Source organism: Bidens hawaiensis, unplaced genomic scaffold, assembly GCF_021521415.1.
Source record: "Bidens hawaiensis isolate Kalapana, Puna unplaced genomic scaffold, B.hawaiensis_p1.1 tig00004774_1, whole genome shotgun sequence".
NCBI lineage: Eukaryota > Viridiplantae > Streptophyta > Magnoliopsida > Asterales > Asteraceae > Bidens > Bidens hawaiensis.
Genome location: NW_027491298.1, coordinates 2,026,839 through 2,040,446, shown reverse-complemented (window position 1 = coordinate 2,040,446; position 13,608 = coordinate 2,026,839).

The following is a 13,608-nucleotide window of genomic DNA, read 5'->3' as shown; positions in this document are numbered from 1 at the left end:
AATTTCTATTAAAATATGTGATCTTAATTTCTTATAAACTAGAGGCGCATTCACAATTGGCTGTTTCAACGCCTGATCATGAATACTGTTTGATAGGACTGATTATTAGATTTTGTATAATGTACTCTGTCAAAAGACAAAGGAATTTACTGGGGACAGAAACCGTAACATACCTATTTTCAAGCCTAAATTTCTATTAAAATATGTGATCTTAATTTCTTATAAACTAGAGGCGCATTCACAATTGGCTGTTTCAACGCCTGATCATGAATACTGTTTGATAGGACTGATTATTAGATTTTGTATAATGTACTCTGTCAAAAGACAAAGGAATTTACTGGGGACAGAAACCGTAACATACCTATTTTCAAGCCTAAATGTTTTGGCCAGTTTCTTATAATCGTTTCAGTCGTTTTTCGTTGTTTTTCGTGTTTCATTTTGGTCTGGTTACGCTAGTATCGCCGCTCGGTTAAACATTTTTCTACCAATTTTCACCCATTTTTATCTTTGACCCATTCTGAATTCGTTCCAATTTGGCCCATTATACATTTTACTTAACCCATAATAACCCTAACGGGTCACATTCGCCATGCCTATTCACTATGAATGAACTAAAAAAACAAGCTAGCCATGTGTGTATGTTTGAGCAGTTATATTGCTTTTAAGCTTTACTTGGTATACCCATAGAAGTCTAAACTAGAATTAAACCATGTTTCATAGGATTTTTCGGACATGATTTCAAATTAATACTTTGGATCTCTTTCAAATTTCAGGCATATGGGGTTTAAGTAAATATTCTAGTACCTTTGTTACACTATCACACTCATCTAAATAATTAGTTATCATAGCAGCACACAAGCCGTAACTATTAGACTAGCATATGAATCGAATAAAAAAAAAACACAGATATATATAGCTTCTAAGAGAAAGTGGTGAACTTACTAGGTGGTGTTTGCTAATCTGGTTGCCTCTACGTATGTTGTAACTTAAGAGACTGATTTATAACTGAGATAATGTTTGAGTGAAAGAAGTCAAAATAAGAGCCGTGAAGCAGTCTGTTTTAAAAGAAGAGGTGCTTACCTGGGGACATTCCCTTTTAGTCCAATGCAAGAAGTTAGATCTGTAATTGCACCCGGAATTGCAGCCAAATCATCTCCATAAGTGCTTATTATTATGCATGCAAATAGTATATTATTAGACTCTACTTCTCAAAAACTATGTTTAGAACAGATGAAATAGACGATTATGCAACAAAAGTTTATACTTCTCAAAACTATGTTTTGTATGACCTATAGAATGAAGCACCCATCTCCCCATACAAAGAGGAAAAAGGGGGAAAAAAAAACATTAACCTAACAGTGCTCATCTTCTATGCAAAATATTTGATTATTGAAGTCCTTACTTTTTAAAAACTCATAGGCATAATAGTTCTCCCTTTCTTGTACAGGTCGTCACCCTGTAAACAGGAACAAGCGAAGTCACAATATTAAATCTTGTGTGTTTTATAGTTTATGAATGAGGTAGTTAAGTTCTAGGACTAGGTGTAGTAAGAACAATGCACCTTACACTTAAAACATAGAAAAGAACTTATCTTTTGTAATCCAAGAATGCAAACTATATCCATCATGTATAAGCCAGCAAACCTGTTTAGCACAAAAGTTATATGTCGCGGATCATATTTAAGCCTTTACGAATAATAACCATTACCTTTGCGAAAAATCCACCAGGAGATATAATAGAGATCAAAATGACACAGTTACAGATTGCTTTTGAACCAGAGACAGAAACTTCCATGCACCTATGGTTTAAATCAGTCATCAGGAACAGTTTACCTTTAAATATTGAAGCGGACTTATGGATTTACGACTCTAAATACAAATGCTTTTCAAAAGCTTTTAAAAAGGAACAATTATGCTAGCAACAAAAGCTTTTAAAAAGGAACAAAGTTGATTCAAACCTGAAATTCAATAGTTCTCCCTCTCTTGTACAAGTCATCACACTGTAAACAGGAACAAGCTAAGTTTTAATATTGAAACTTGTGTGTATAATTATGAAAGAGGTAGTTAATTATAGCGCTTAGACTAGTAAGAACAACAAATCTTAAACATAGAGATGAACTTATCTTTGTAATCAAAGAATGCAAACTATATTGCCCCTGCCCTGCCAGCATTATGTATAAGACAGCAAATCGTAAACAGGGGATGCACATATTTTTAAAATAAAGTCACTCGGAGGCCATGACCAGAACCTGATACCTGGATGACAAAAACCAAAAAAAAAAAAGAAACATTACAAGACCAAACACTAGAAATTATAAACTGCATTTCTGTCAAATTAATAACACAAGCATACAATATAAAATTTACAAGTTTGATGTGGCGTAGACGTTATTGTTGTGGAATCCGAATCCAGTACATGCTCCCTTTTTAAACCCTGACAACTGCAAGTAAATGAAATCAAGTATAGTGAAATGAAACCAAATATGGAATTCTCAGCATCACTGGATATGTGAACAGGGTCGGCCCATGTGCGGGGATAGATTTTATATATATATATAGAGAGAGAGAGAGAGGTTCACTAGGGAACCACAAAAAAGTGGGGAACCATTGACCAAACGAACTCCGATTAAACTCATTCCAGCGGCGTTTGAACCGGCTTGTCAAACCTTAACCAAATATGTGAGAACCTAACCCGAAACTCTACTTCTAAACCTTAATGCTAACCCTAAAATCTAAACACTAAGATAAACCCTAAAATCTAAACCCCAAAAACTAAACCCTAAAATCTAAACCCTGAAATCTAAACCCTATAAATATGTTAAGTTTCGACGAGTCAGTTCCATCGCCGCTGGAATAAGTTCAATCGGAGTTCGTTTGGTCCATGGTTTCCCGGTTCCCCAATATTGAATCTTGCGCGTATTATTAACGAGGTAGTTAATTCTGTCACTAAGCATAGTAATGAACCTATCTTTGTAATCTAAGAACGCAAACTTTATCATCCCCTGCCCTGCCCTGCCCTGCCTTGCCTGCATTATGTACAAGACAGCAAACCGTATACAGCCACCTTATGCTGGTGCTTCTCATCATTGGTTCAAAACTTCAACCTGTTCAAACGTTGTCCACAAAAGTTAGATGTCAAATTGTATCTAAGTTTAAAATGCAAGGTATAGAAGATAGATCAGACTTAAGAAAAAAAGTTGACACAATTACCCGCCGGGTTGCTTTTGAACCAGAAACTGACAAGAGCATAACCTTTTTTTACGAATACCAAGCTTGGAGGAGAGCTCTGTAAATTAATAGACATACCAAAATATGATATTCAAGAATCACAAACTTAAAAATGTTGAAAACCATAAATTTGCAATCTCATAGTCAAGTTTACCCCCCCCCCCCCAAACTCGATTCATGTTAAAATTTAAACCAAATCACTACAAACACTAAAGTAAAACAGAAAGTAGAAACTAAAAGAACTCACCGAATCTTAATGTGAAGACCTGCTAATATATATTGTAGACCCTAGAATTATGTCCTCACTTGTATCTGCACTAAAAAGCTACCCTTTTTGAGTAATTTGCAGACTTCTTTGCATCAAGATAGATTGAGGAGGTACAACCCTTGTACCTGATAACATCCAACGTACACCAGCAATACAACAACGCCCACTGAGGTAAGTGTAAAATGGTCCCATGAGAAACAACTCGACTACTGCAAAACAATATGCAAACCCTAAGTAATACCACTATTCTCACCAAGATATTGCACATATAAAGCGAAGTGACCACTTGTCCAATAGGTTCTATATATTTATAGTCTAGAATAATATGCGAATGAAAACTAAAAATGCCAGAACCCCCCCTCCCCCCCAACACTGACAAGTAGAGAAACTTGATGTCAATAACAAAAATGTAACAATTCACATGATCATTTTGACATTTTCCCACCAGAATCAACATCAAAACATGTCAAATCTAAAGTCATGCAGAACGAGCTAAAGCAAGAAACTGACCTACCAAATATACCCATCTTCAATCAAATTTATGACATTTATACCCACAAATGAACTTATCTTTGCATTTAAGCTTTTCTCATCCCCGGTTTAAAAATGTCAACCTGTCCAAATGTTTCCCACAAATGTTTGAAGTCAGATCATATATAAGGCTGAAAAGACTAAAATAAACCGATACCTTTGTGAGACTTTCATCGGGAGATAATTCAAGCTTGTTAATCGTAGGCTCGTGAAGGCCACCATAATTCAAAAATGCAGGAAAGAACAAGGATCAGGCTTTAGAAAATAGAATAATAAATGTGAAAACACATAACAGAGAACAAATGACATAAAAAATAAATAAATAAATAAGCAGTTTAAAAGGAAATGGGTTCATAGGTGTAAACTCAATGTATAGAGCCTATACTACAATACTTGTTGCAACCATATTTGACACGAACCATTTATGAGCAAAAAGTGTGTGCATATATATATTGTGGAAAAGAAAACTTAAACTTTTAACTGTACTCACAACATTATTCTACCCTTGTGACAGTTTTCTTCTAAACAAAATTCATTAATTGATCTACCAAGCCTAGATTTATATTCAAATGTGTTCTTATAAACTGCTTATAAAATGCAGACCAAAATAAGAAAGAACTAATACTAATAATAAATCGACTAACTAAACAAATTAGCCATATGCGTATGTTTTGGCTGTTATTTTGCTTTTATGCTTTACTTGGTACCTTCCTGCCCAGAATTTCAATTAACCTAAAGGTGCAAATAAACATTAATACTTTTCAGAAACTCATGAACTATGCTAAGAACATATGAAATTTGATGATTATGCAACAAAAGCTATTAAAAAGGAACAAAGTTGCTTCAAACCTGAAATTTGATAGTCCTCTCTTGTGCAAGTCGTCAAACTGTAAACAGGAACAAACGAAGTTACAACACTGAATCTTGTGTGATTTATAGTTTATGAATGAGGTAGTCAATTCTAGTCTAAGCATTGTAAAAACAATGAATCTTATAGTTAAAAACATAGAAATTAACTTATCTTTGTAATCTAAGAATGCAAATTATATCGTCCCTGCCCTGCCCTGTCTGCATTATGTACAAGACAGCAAACCATATACAGGGGATGTATAGCCAAACATGTTCAAATCGAACTGGCCACCAATGGCTTGTTCTTTTGTATGACCTAAAAAATAAAACGCCCATCTCCCCATACAAAGAAAAAACAAACCATTAATTATGCCAAGAACAGATGAAATTGACGATTATGCAGCAAAAGCTATTGAAAAGAAACAAAGTGCAAACCTGAAATTCAATAGGCATAATAGTTCTCCCTTTCTTGTACAGGTCATCACACTGTACACAGGAACAAACGAAGTTACAATATTGAATCTTGTGTGTTAATTCAGTGCTAAGCGTAGTAAGAACAATGAACCTTATGGTTAAAAACATAGAAAAGAACTTATCTTTGTAATCTAAGAATGCAAACTATATTCATCATGTATGAGCCAGCAACCGTATACAGACAGGGGAAGTACATATATATAAACGGATTTCTGTTCAAATTCTTCATAAACTCAATGAGAACCTGTATAAGAAAAAAAATCACTGATTTAGCAAGTAAATAAAAATTCCTCACAAGTCCAAACACTTTAAATTATCAACGGCATTTCTGTTCAAATTATTAACACAAAATATAATACAAAATTTATAAAAATTGTACCTCCAAATTCAACCGTTTATTTAAATTGCCCGGATTTAGTTGCTTCTGAACGTTTTCGGGTTGGACTGTGAAGTGTTGTACAAATCCAGCAAAAACTAGAGCAACAAAGTATGGAACAAAAAAAATAAGCTAACAAGTGCAGTTCTAAAAGTTCCAGCAATTTATAATTATGTAATGAGGAAACGGAAACTATATGCACGCCTTTGATGTGGCATAGATGTTATTGTTGTGGAATCAAGCACATACTCCCTTTATGAGCCCTGACAACTGCAAGCAAATGAAATCAAGTATTGTGAAATTAATGCACATGAAACCAAATATTGAATTCTCACCATCACTGGATATTTGAACAGGGACGGCCCGGCCAATGTGCGGATCTAAATTATATATATATATATATATAGATAGAGAGAGAGAGAGAGAGAGAGAGAGGTTCACTAGGGAATCACAAAAAGGTAAGGAACCGGGGAACCATTGACCAAACAGACTCCGATTGAACTCATTCCAGTGACGTTGGAACCAGCTTGTCGAACCTTAACCAAATATGTGAAAACCTAACCCGAAACCCTACTTCTAAACCTTAAAGCTAAACCCTAAAATCTAAACCCTAAAATCTAAACCCCAAAAACTAAACCCTGGGTATATATGTTAAGTTTCGACGAGTCGGTTCCAACGCCGTTGGAATAAGTTCAATTGGAGTTCGTTTTCCCCACTTTTTTGTGGTTCCCTAGTGAACCTCTCTCTCTCTCTCTCTATCTATCTATCTATCTATACATACATATATATATATATATATATATTGTAAAACAAAAGCCTACAAAATGAGCCTTAAGTGCAATGGAAAGAGTGTTCTATGAAACCAAAAGTTTTGGGTTCAATTCCTAGGTAAAAAGGAATTGTATGATAGAGTTTATATTTTAGAGATCCCACTTTTTCTCGCTCCTGGCCCCAAAACTTTTAAGGATTCTTGGGGACGGCCCTGCATGCGAAGCATTGTATGTACTATAAACGAGGTAGTTAATTCTGGTGCTAAGCCAAGCAAGAAATTAGAAATGAACTTATCTTTGCGTTTAAGCTTTTCTCATTGTCGGTTTAAAAATGTCAAACCTGTCCAAATATTTCCCACAAAAGTTTGAAGTCAGAATGTCAGATCATATATAAGGCTTTAAAAACAAAATAACCGATACCTTTGTGAAACTTCCACCGGGAGATAATTCAAGCTTGTTAATTGTAGGCTCGCGAAGACCACCATAACTCAAAAATGCAAGAAGGAACAAGGATCAGGCTTAAAAAAAGTAGAATAAGAAACGAGAAAACACATAACAGAGATCAAAATGACATAAAAGATAAAAAATAGTTTAAAAGGAAACAGATTCCTAGGTGTATACTTAATGTATAGAGACAATTCTAGAATACTTGTTGCAACCATAAGTGACATGGACCATTTACGAGAATATATATATTTCTATCATTGTGAGGGGTGTTCTTCTAAACAAAATTCATTAATTGACATTCAAAAAGCATAGATAAGAACCAAATGTTCTTAGGTAGATCCACCAGGAAGATATACCAAGCCTAGATATATATTCAAATATGTGTTATTATAAACTGCATATAAAATGCAGACCAACATAACTAAGAACTAATACTCATAACAAAACAACTAACTTAGCCCTATGTGTAGCTTTTACTTGGTATCTCCCTGCCCAGAATTTCAATTAACTTAAAGGTGCAAATAGTATATTAATTAACACTAATACTTTTCAGAAAACTCGTGAACTACGCTAAGAAAAGATGAAATTGATGATTATGCAACAAAATCTTTTAAAAAGGAACAAAGTGCAAACCTGAAACTTGAAAGTTCTCCCTCTCTTGTACAAGTCGTTACACTGTAAACAGGAACAAACAAAGTTACAATATTGAGTTTTTTGCGCGTGTTATTAGTGAGGTAGTTAATTCTGTCACTAAGCATAGAAGTGAACTTATCTTTGTAATATAAGAACGCAAACTATATCATTCCCTGCCCTGCCCTGCCCTGCCCTGCCCTGGCTTGCCTTGCCTGCATTATGTACAAGACAGCAAACCGTATACAGCCACCTTATGCTGGTGCTTCTCATCATTGGTTCAAAACTTCAACCTGTTCAAACGTTGTCCACAAAAGTTAGATGTCAAGTTGTATCTAAGTTTAAAATGCAAGGTATAGAAGATAGATCAGACTTAAGAAAAAAAGTTGACACAATTACCCGCCGGGTCGCGTTTGAACCAGAAACTGACAAGAGCATAACCCTTTTTTACGAATACCAAGCTTGGAGGAGAGCTCTGTAAATTAATAGACATACCAAAATATGATATTCAAGAATCACAAACTTAAAAATGTTGAAAACCATAAATTTGCAATCTCATAGTCAAGTTTAAACCCCCCCCCCCCTCAAACTCGATTCATGTTAAAATTTAAACCAAATCACTACAAACACTAAAGTAAAACAGAAAGTAGAAACTAAAAGAACTCACCGAATCTTAATGTGAAGACCTGCTAATATATATTGTAGACCCTAGAATTATGTCCTCACTTGTATCTGCGCTAAAAAGTTACCCTTTTTGAGTAATTTGCAGACTTCTTTGCATCAAGATAGATTGAGGAGGTACAACCCTTGTACCTGATAACATCCAACGTACACCAGCGATACAACAACGCCCACTGAGGTAAGTGTAAAATGGTCCCATGAGAAACAACTCGACTACCTGCAAAACAATATGCAAACCCTAAGTAATACCAATATTCTCACCAAGATATTGCACATATAAAGCGAAGTGACCACTTGTCCAATAGGTTCTACAAATTTATAGTCTAGAATAATATGCGAATGAAAACTAACAATGCCAGAACCCCCCCCCCCCCCTCCCCGATAGAGAAACTTGACGTCAATAAGAAAAATGTAACAATTCACATGATCATTACCAGAATCAACATCAAAACATGTCAAATCTAAAGTTATGCAGGGCCAGCTAAAGTAAGAAACTGACCTACCATATATACCCATCTTCAATCAAATTTATGATACTTATACCCTTTGTCAGCCTTCTGTGTTTAAATTCATGCAAGGCCTAACTAACTAAAAGAAGAAACAAACCTATAAAATGATGAAACTTCAACACTGAAAAAAAAGATGAAAGTCGTAGCAATCAGTAGATCCCAAAAACTACAAGCAACAAAGTTTAGCCAAGTCAACATACGTCTATTGTTCACGGCATTAACATAAGAATTCTGAGATGTAGCATTCTGTTTATTATTCACAGCTTGTTTTGTTTAACATTAAAAATGGCCTTTTTGTTAGGAGCGGATAGAAATCTGATGAAATAATATACCTTCTGTAATCAGATTGAACACACTAACTATTTATGTGAAAAAAGTGAGAATTTTAGGCCAAAAAAAAGGTTGCTTTTAAGAGAAAGAAGATACAGATTACAGATTCAAAACAAATATTGTCAAAAAAACATACAGATTTGCTCCTAAGAGAAAGAAGTTGACTTACCCGGTATCATGTGGTGCTGCTTCTGAGTCAAATTACCAATATGATTTGCGTACCTGGGAGTGTTAGCTGAATGAATGACATTGCACTTTGTAGTAAACCGCGACATTACAACCTCCACTGAGGTCTAATTGTACTAGTAGATAAAACTGTTGGGTTTTTTGCAGAAGCGGTTTCTAGTTTTTTCAGAGTAAGTTTTGCAGAAGCAGGTTGTGGTTTTGTGGGGTGAATTACGAGTTTCCTATCAGAGAGAATGGTTTGTTTTTTGGTGGATGAACAAGTAGATATCATCAGCTGTTTTTTCAAAGAGTCAACTTGTGATTTTCTAGGGGGGTTGCGGGTGGAAGAAACCGGGAATGGTTTTTTGCAGAAGCGGTTTCTAGTTTTTTTAGGGTAAGTTTTGCAGAAGCAGGTTGTGGTTTTGTGGGGTGAATTACGGGTTTTCTATCAGTGAGAATGGTTTGTTTTCTGGTGGATGAACTAGTAGATATGACCAACTGTTTATTCAAAGAGTCAACATGTGATTTTCTAGGGGGTTTGCGGGTGGAAGAAACCACCGACAACGCACTAGCTATCGGCTTCTTTGCGGAAGCAATTTCTAGGGGAACTTTTGCAGAAGCAGGTTGTGGTTTTGTGGGGTGAATCACTACGGGTTTCCTGTCGGTTTCTTTTCTGGTGGATATAACCAACTGTGATCTGCTTCTAGGAGGATTTTAGGTAATGGGATAGCTGGACTTATGTTTGATGAAGCGGGCCGTTTTTTGGGTATTGGATAAGTTTCCTCCGGTAGTTCTATATCATCAGAGTGATAAAGTTGTAGAACATCTAAGTGGCGGCTAGCCCAGGTTTGGCGAACTCTAGAGGAGGAGGAGATGGGGATTCCAAACTCGTCATTAGCTTTAGCTTCAGAGTCGTCCTCCATAGGCTTAAGGTCTAGAGCAGCCAAGCGTCGACTGTCCCAGGTCTGTGTAGAGGAAATTCCAAAGTTGTGGTCATCTTCTACAATGTCTGCCTTTTCTTCTAGTAAGGCGGGACATGTAATTTTGTAATCAAGAGACTTATCAAATCGGTGTAGAGGAAATCGAAGACGATATCTATTGGGGAAGAGTGAGACTTATCAAATCGGTGCTTGAAAATCTACCTATCTACTATTTCTCATTATACAAAGCTCCTTTGGCAGTGATTGAGAAACTAGAAAGTATAATGAGGCGCTTTTTATAGGCGGGTCTACCAAAGAGAAAAAATTTGTTGGGTGCTTGGGACTCGGTTACAAGGCCAAAGAATGAGGGTGGTTTGGGTATCACCAATCTTAGAGTCACTAATGAAGCTCTACTTCTTAAATGGGCTTGGAGATTTAAGAAGGATGGCAATTGTTTGTGGAAAAAGGTAACGGTAGGATGTCATACAAGTTACTTTAAATGTGATTTGCTCAAAGAGAATGGAGAGTTTAGAGTGAGGAGAATTCAGGCAGGTGAGTTCAGTAGTGATTTGCTCTATAGCAGACCGAGATGACACTGGCAAGTTATGGTTTTTTGATGAATAAGAGACCAAGTTAGCCCTACAAAGATGACAAAACTCTTAAGTGGATTAGGCAACATATCAAAAAATTGTATTTTAGTTGGTTTTAGCCTCTAATATATTGGGTTTTATTTCAATTCGAGTATGTATTTTATAACAGGTCAAATATTGGTTTAGAGAAACATGTATGATTAATAACAGGATTATATGGATGACCACTGCACTGCTTTCGTTCGTCCTTGATGAGATGTAACTAAAATGCTATCCAGAAAAACTCTAGACGAGTATTTTATATGCTAAAAATGAAGGTATGCGATTTCCACAATAACACTTGTAGCCCTAACGGCAGATTTCTTTCTAATCCTTGGTTGTTTGTGGAATCTAAACTCACGACACCCCCCCCCCTTTTTTATTTTTCCCCAAATTCAAGTATTTTAAAGGCTTTACTGTGGCATCTGCCCCGATCCGACCCGACCCAGGTACCCGTTTCCCTTATCCGATCTCTTTCTTTTATGATTTAATATTTATTTATACTTATATTTTACTTATAATAATATACTTTTCCTTCCCGCCTCTTTCTCTCTCTTTCTTTCCGCCGTCCCGTCCCTCTCCTTCTCTCTTTCCGCCTTCTTTTCCCTCTTGTCGCCGTCCCGCCCTTAAGCCTTGTTTCTCTCTCCTTACTCTTTGCTGTCCTTTGTTCCTTCCCGCCTAAGGTTGTCTGCGCAGCTCCACGCGCCAGATCCCTTACATGGAATCCTGCGTGAAGACCACCTGTTTCAGCGATACGCGAGATGAACTCTTCTCGCAGCGCGCTAAGAATTGTAATTCTTCTCGCAGCGCGCTAAGAACGGTAGTTCTTCCCGCGACGCGCTAAGGGTTTGTAGTTCTTCTCGCAGCGCGCTAAGAATCGTAGTTCATCCCTCGACGCGCGAAGAATTATAGTTCTTCCCGCGGCGCGCTAGGAATTTTAGTTCCTCCCGCGGCGCGCTAAGAAATGTGATTCTTCCCGCGGCGCGCTTAGAAATGTAGTTCTTTCCGCGACGCGTTAAGGTTAGTTCTGTCTGCCTTCGCGCTCGCGCTCTCTTGACCTTCTGTGTCTGCCTTCGCGCTCGAGCTTTCTCGCGCTGAACCCTTTGAGTTTTCTTCTGTTTAATCTAGCCGTTGCTTTTGTGTTGTCTTATCTTTTGAGCTGTTGACCTAATCTGCTTTATGTCTGAAAAGTTACTTTCGGCGCAGCATGCGCACCAACCCCATTGGTTGACAGATAAAGTGACTGACATAATCTTTTGAGAATCTGCTTTTGCCATGCTTGACCAGTACCTTTTTCTGAACCGCCCATGCTTTTACTGTTCCCTGACAGCTTTATCTTGCCTCTGCAGCTGCCATATCTTTTGATATCTTTTGCTTTTGGAATCTTTTGCTTTTTGAGATCTTTTCCCCTTTTTTCTGGATTTATGTCTCCTAGGGTTTTCCTATAAATAATAACATTATTTTCCTAACACTACACACACAAAACACTTACTCTCTCCTGTTTTCCTTGCTCTCTGCCGCCTCCCTCTCTGCCTCCGTCTTCCTCCCTGTTCTGCCCTGCTTTTCCGGTAATATATATATATATAATAACTTACTTATTAATTATGCTAACTTATAATCAAGACTTAAAACAAATCGTTAAAACAATAATCTTTAATTATAGGTTAACTTGTGCTTGTTTAAAGTTGGTTCTTGCTTTATCTTACACCGCATCGTTTATCAAGTGAGTAATCTCGTACCTAATCCCTTTTTGCTTTTAATGTTTTGGGATGTTCATGTGTTCATACAAACTTAGAGTCTTAAACTTGTTTATGAACTTTAGTCGCGCAGTATCCCATGTGTTGAGGACGTAGACTTGGCTGTTTATTTGTATGTGTGGATCATTAACCGTCTTGTCGGTCTATTCCGCAGTTTTCATGGTACCATTTGATGAACACGGGAGAACTATCGTTTATGATTTTCTCTTTTGTTTACACATGCACAGTTTGTTTTGTTTGTGAGCTCAATTGTGAGCACTGGCAGTCTTATGAATCTTAGAGTTGGTCCCGATCAGATTACACCCTTGTTGAAAACCAGACATACACATGTTGCGCGCCGATTTATTGTTATCTATGTATTGTATTAAACTTGATTTCTCACCAACACGCAAGTGTTTGACGTTTTATTTTAACACATGTTCAGGTTTGCAGTAGCTGTTTTGGAGCTTGAGGACACATAGGAAGTTTTCTTTATTTTGGACCTAGATTAAAATGTATCAAGACAAGTTATTGTTGTTCGAATATTATGATTTATAATATATTGATTTATGATGATTTATGTTATCTTATTTTTGCTTTGCGCGTGCGCGAATGAATGTATTTATTAAATATTGACACCCAATAGTGTCACGAGTAATGAAACAATATGTGGCGCCCCGATGTATAATCCGCCTTTGGTCGGGGTGTTACAGATTGGTATCAGAGCTCGTTGACTTTAGGATAGGTGGTTAGACGTAACGGCCTAGAATACCTAAGAGTCCCCTCTCGCGCATGAGAGAAATCTCATGTTTGCGCGCTTATTGTTAATTACTCGTTGTTTATGAATATGCTCGCGCTTGCGCAGTATATGATTTTATGTTTTATTCCGCGATATTTCGATTTTTGTGAATTTCGATTTTTATTGATTTTACTTACATGTTCGTTTGTTGGATTTGAAAATCCGAAAAGTCATGGTGATACATGAATAGTTGATTTTCAATTTCCATTTACGATTATGTTCTGAGGTTGGAGACTTGAAAAGTCATGGTGATACATGAATTGTCAA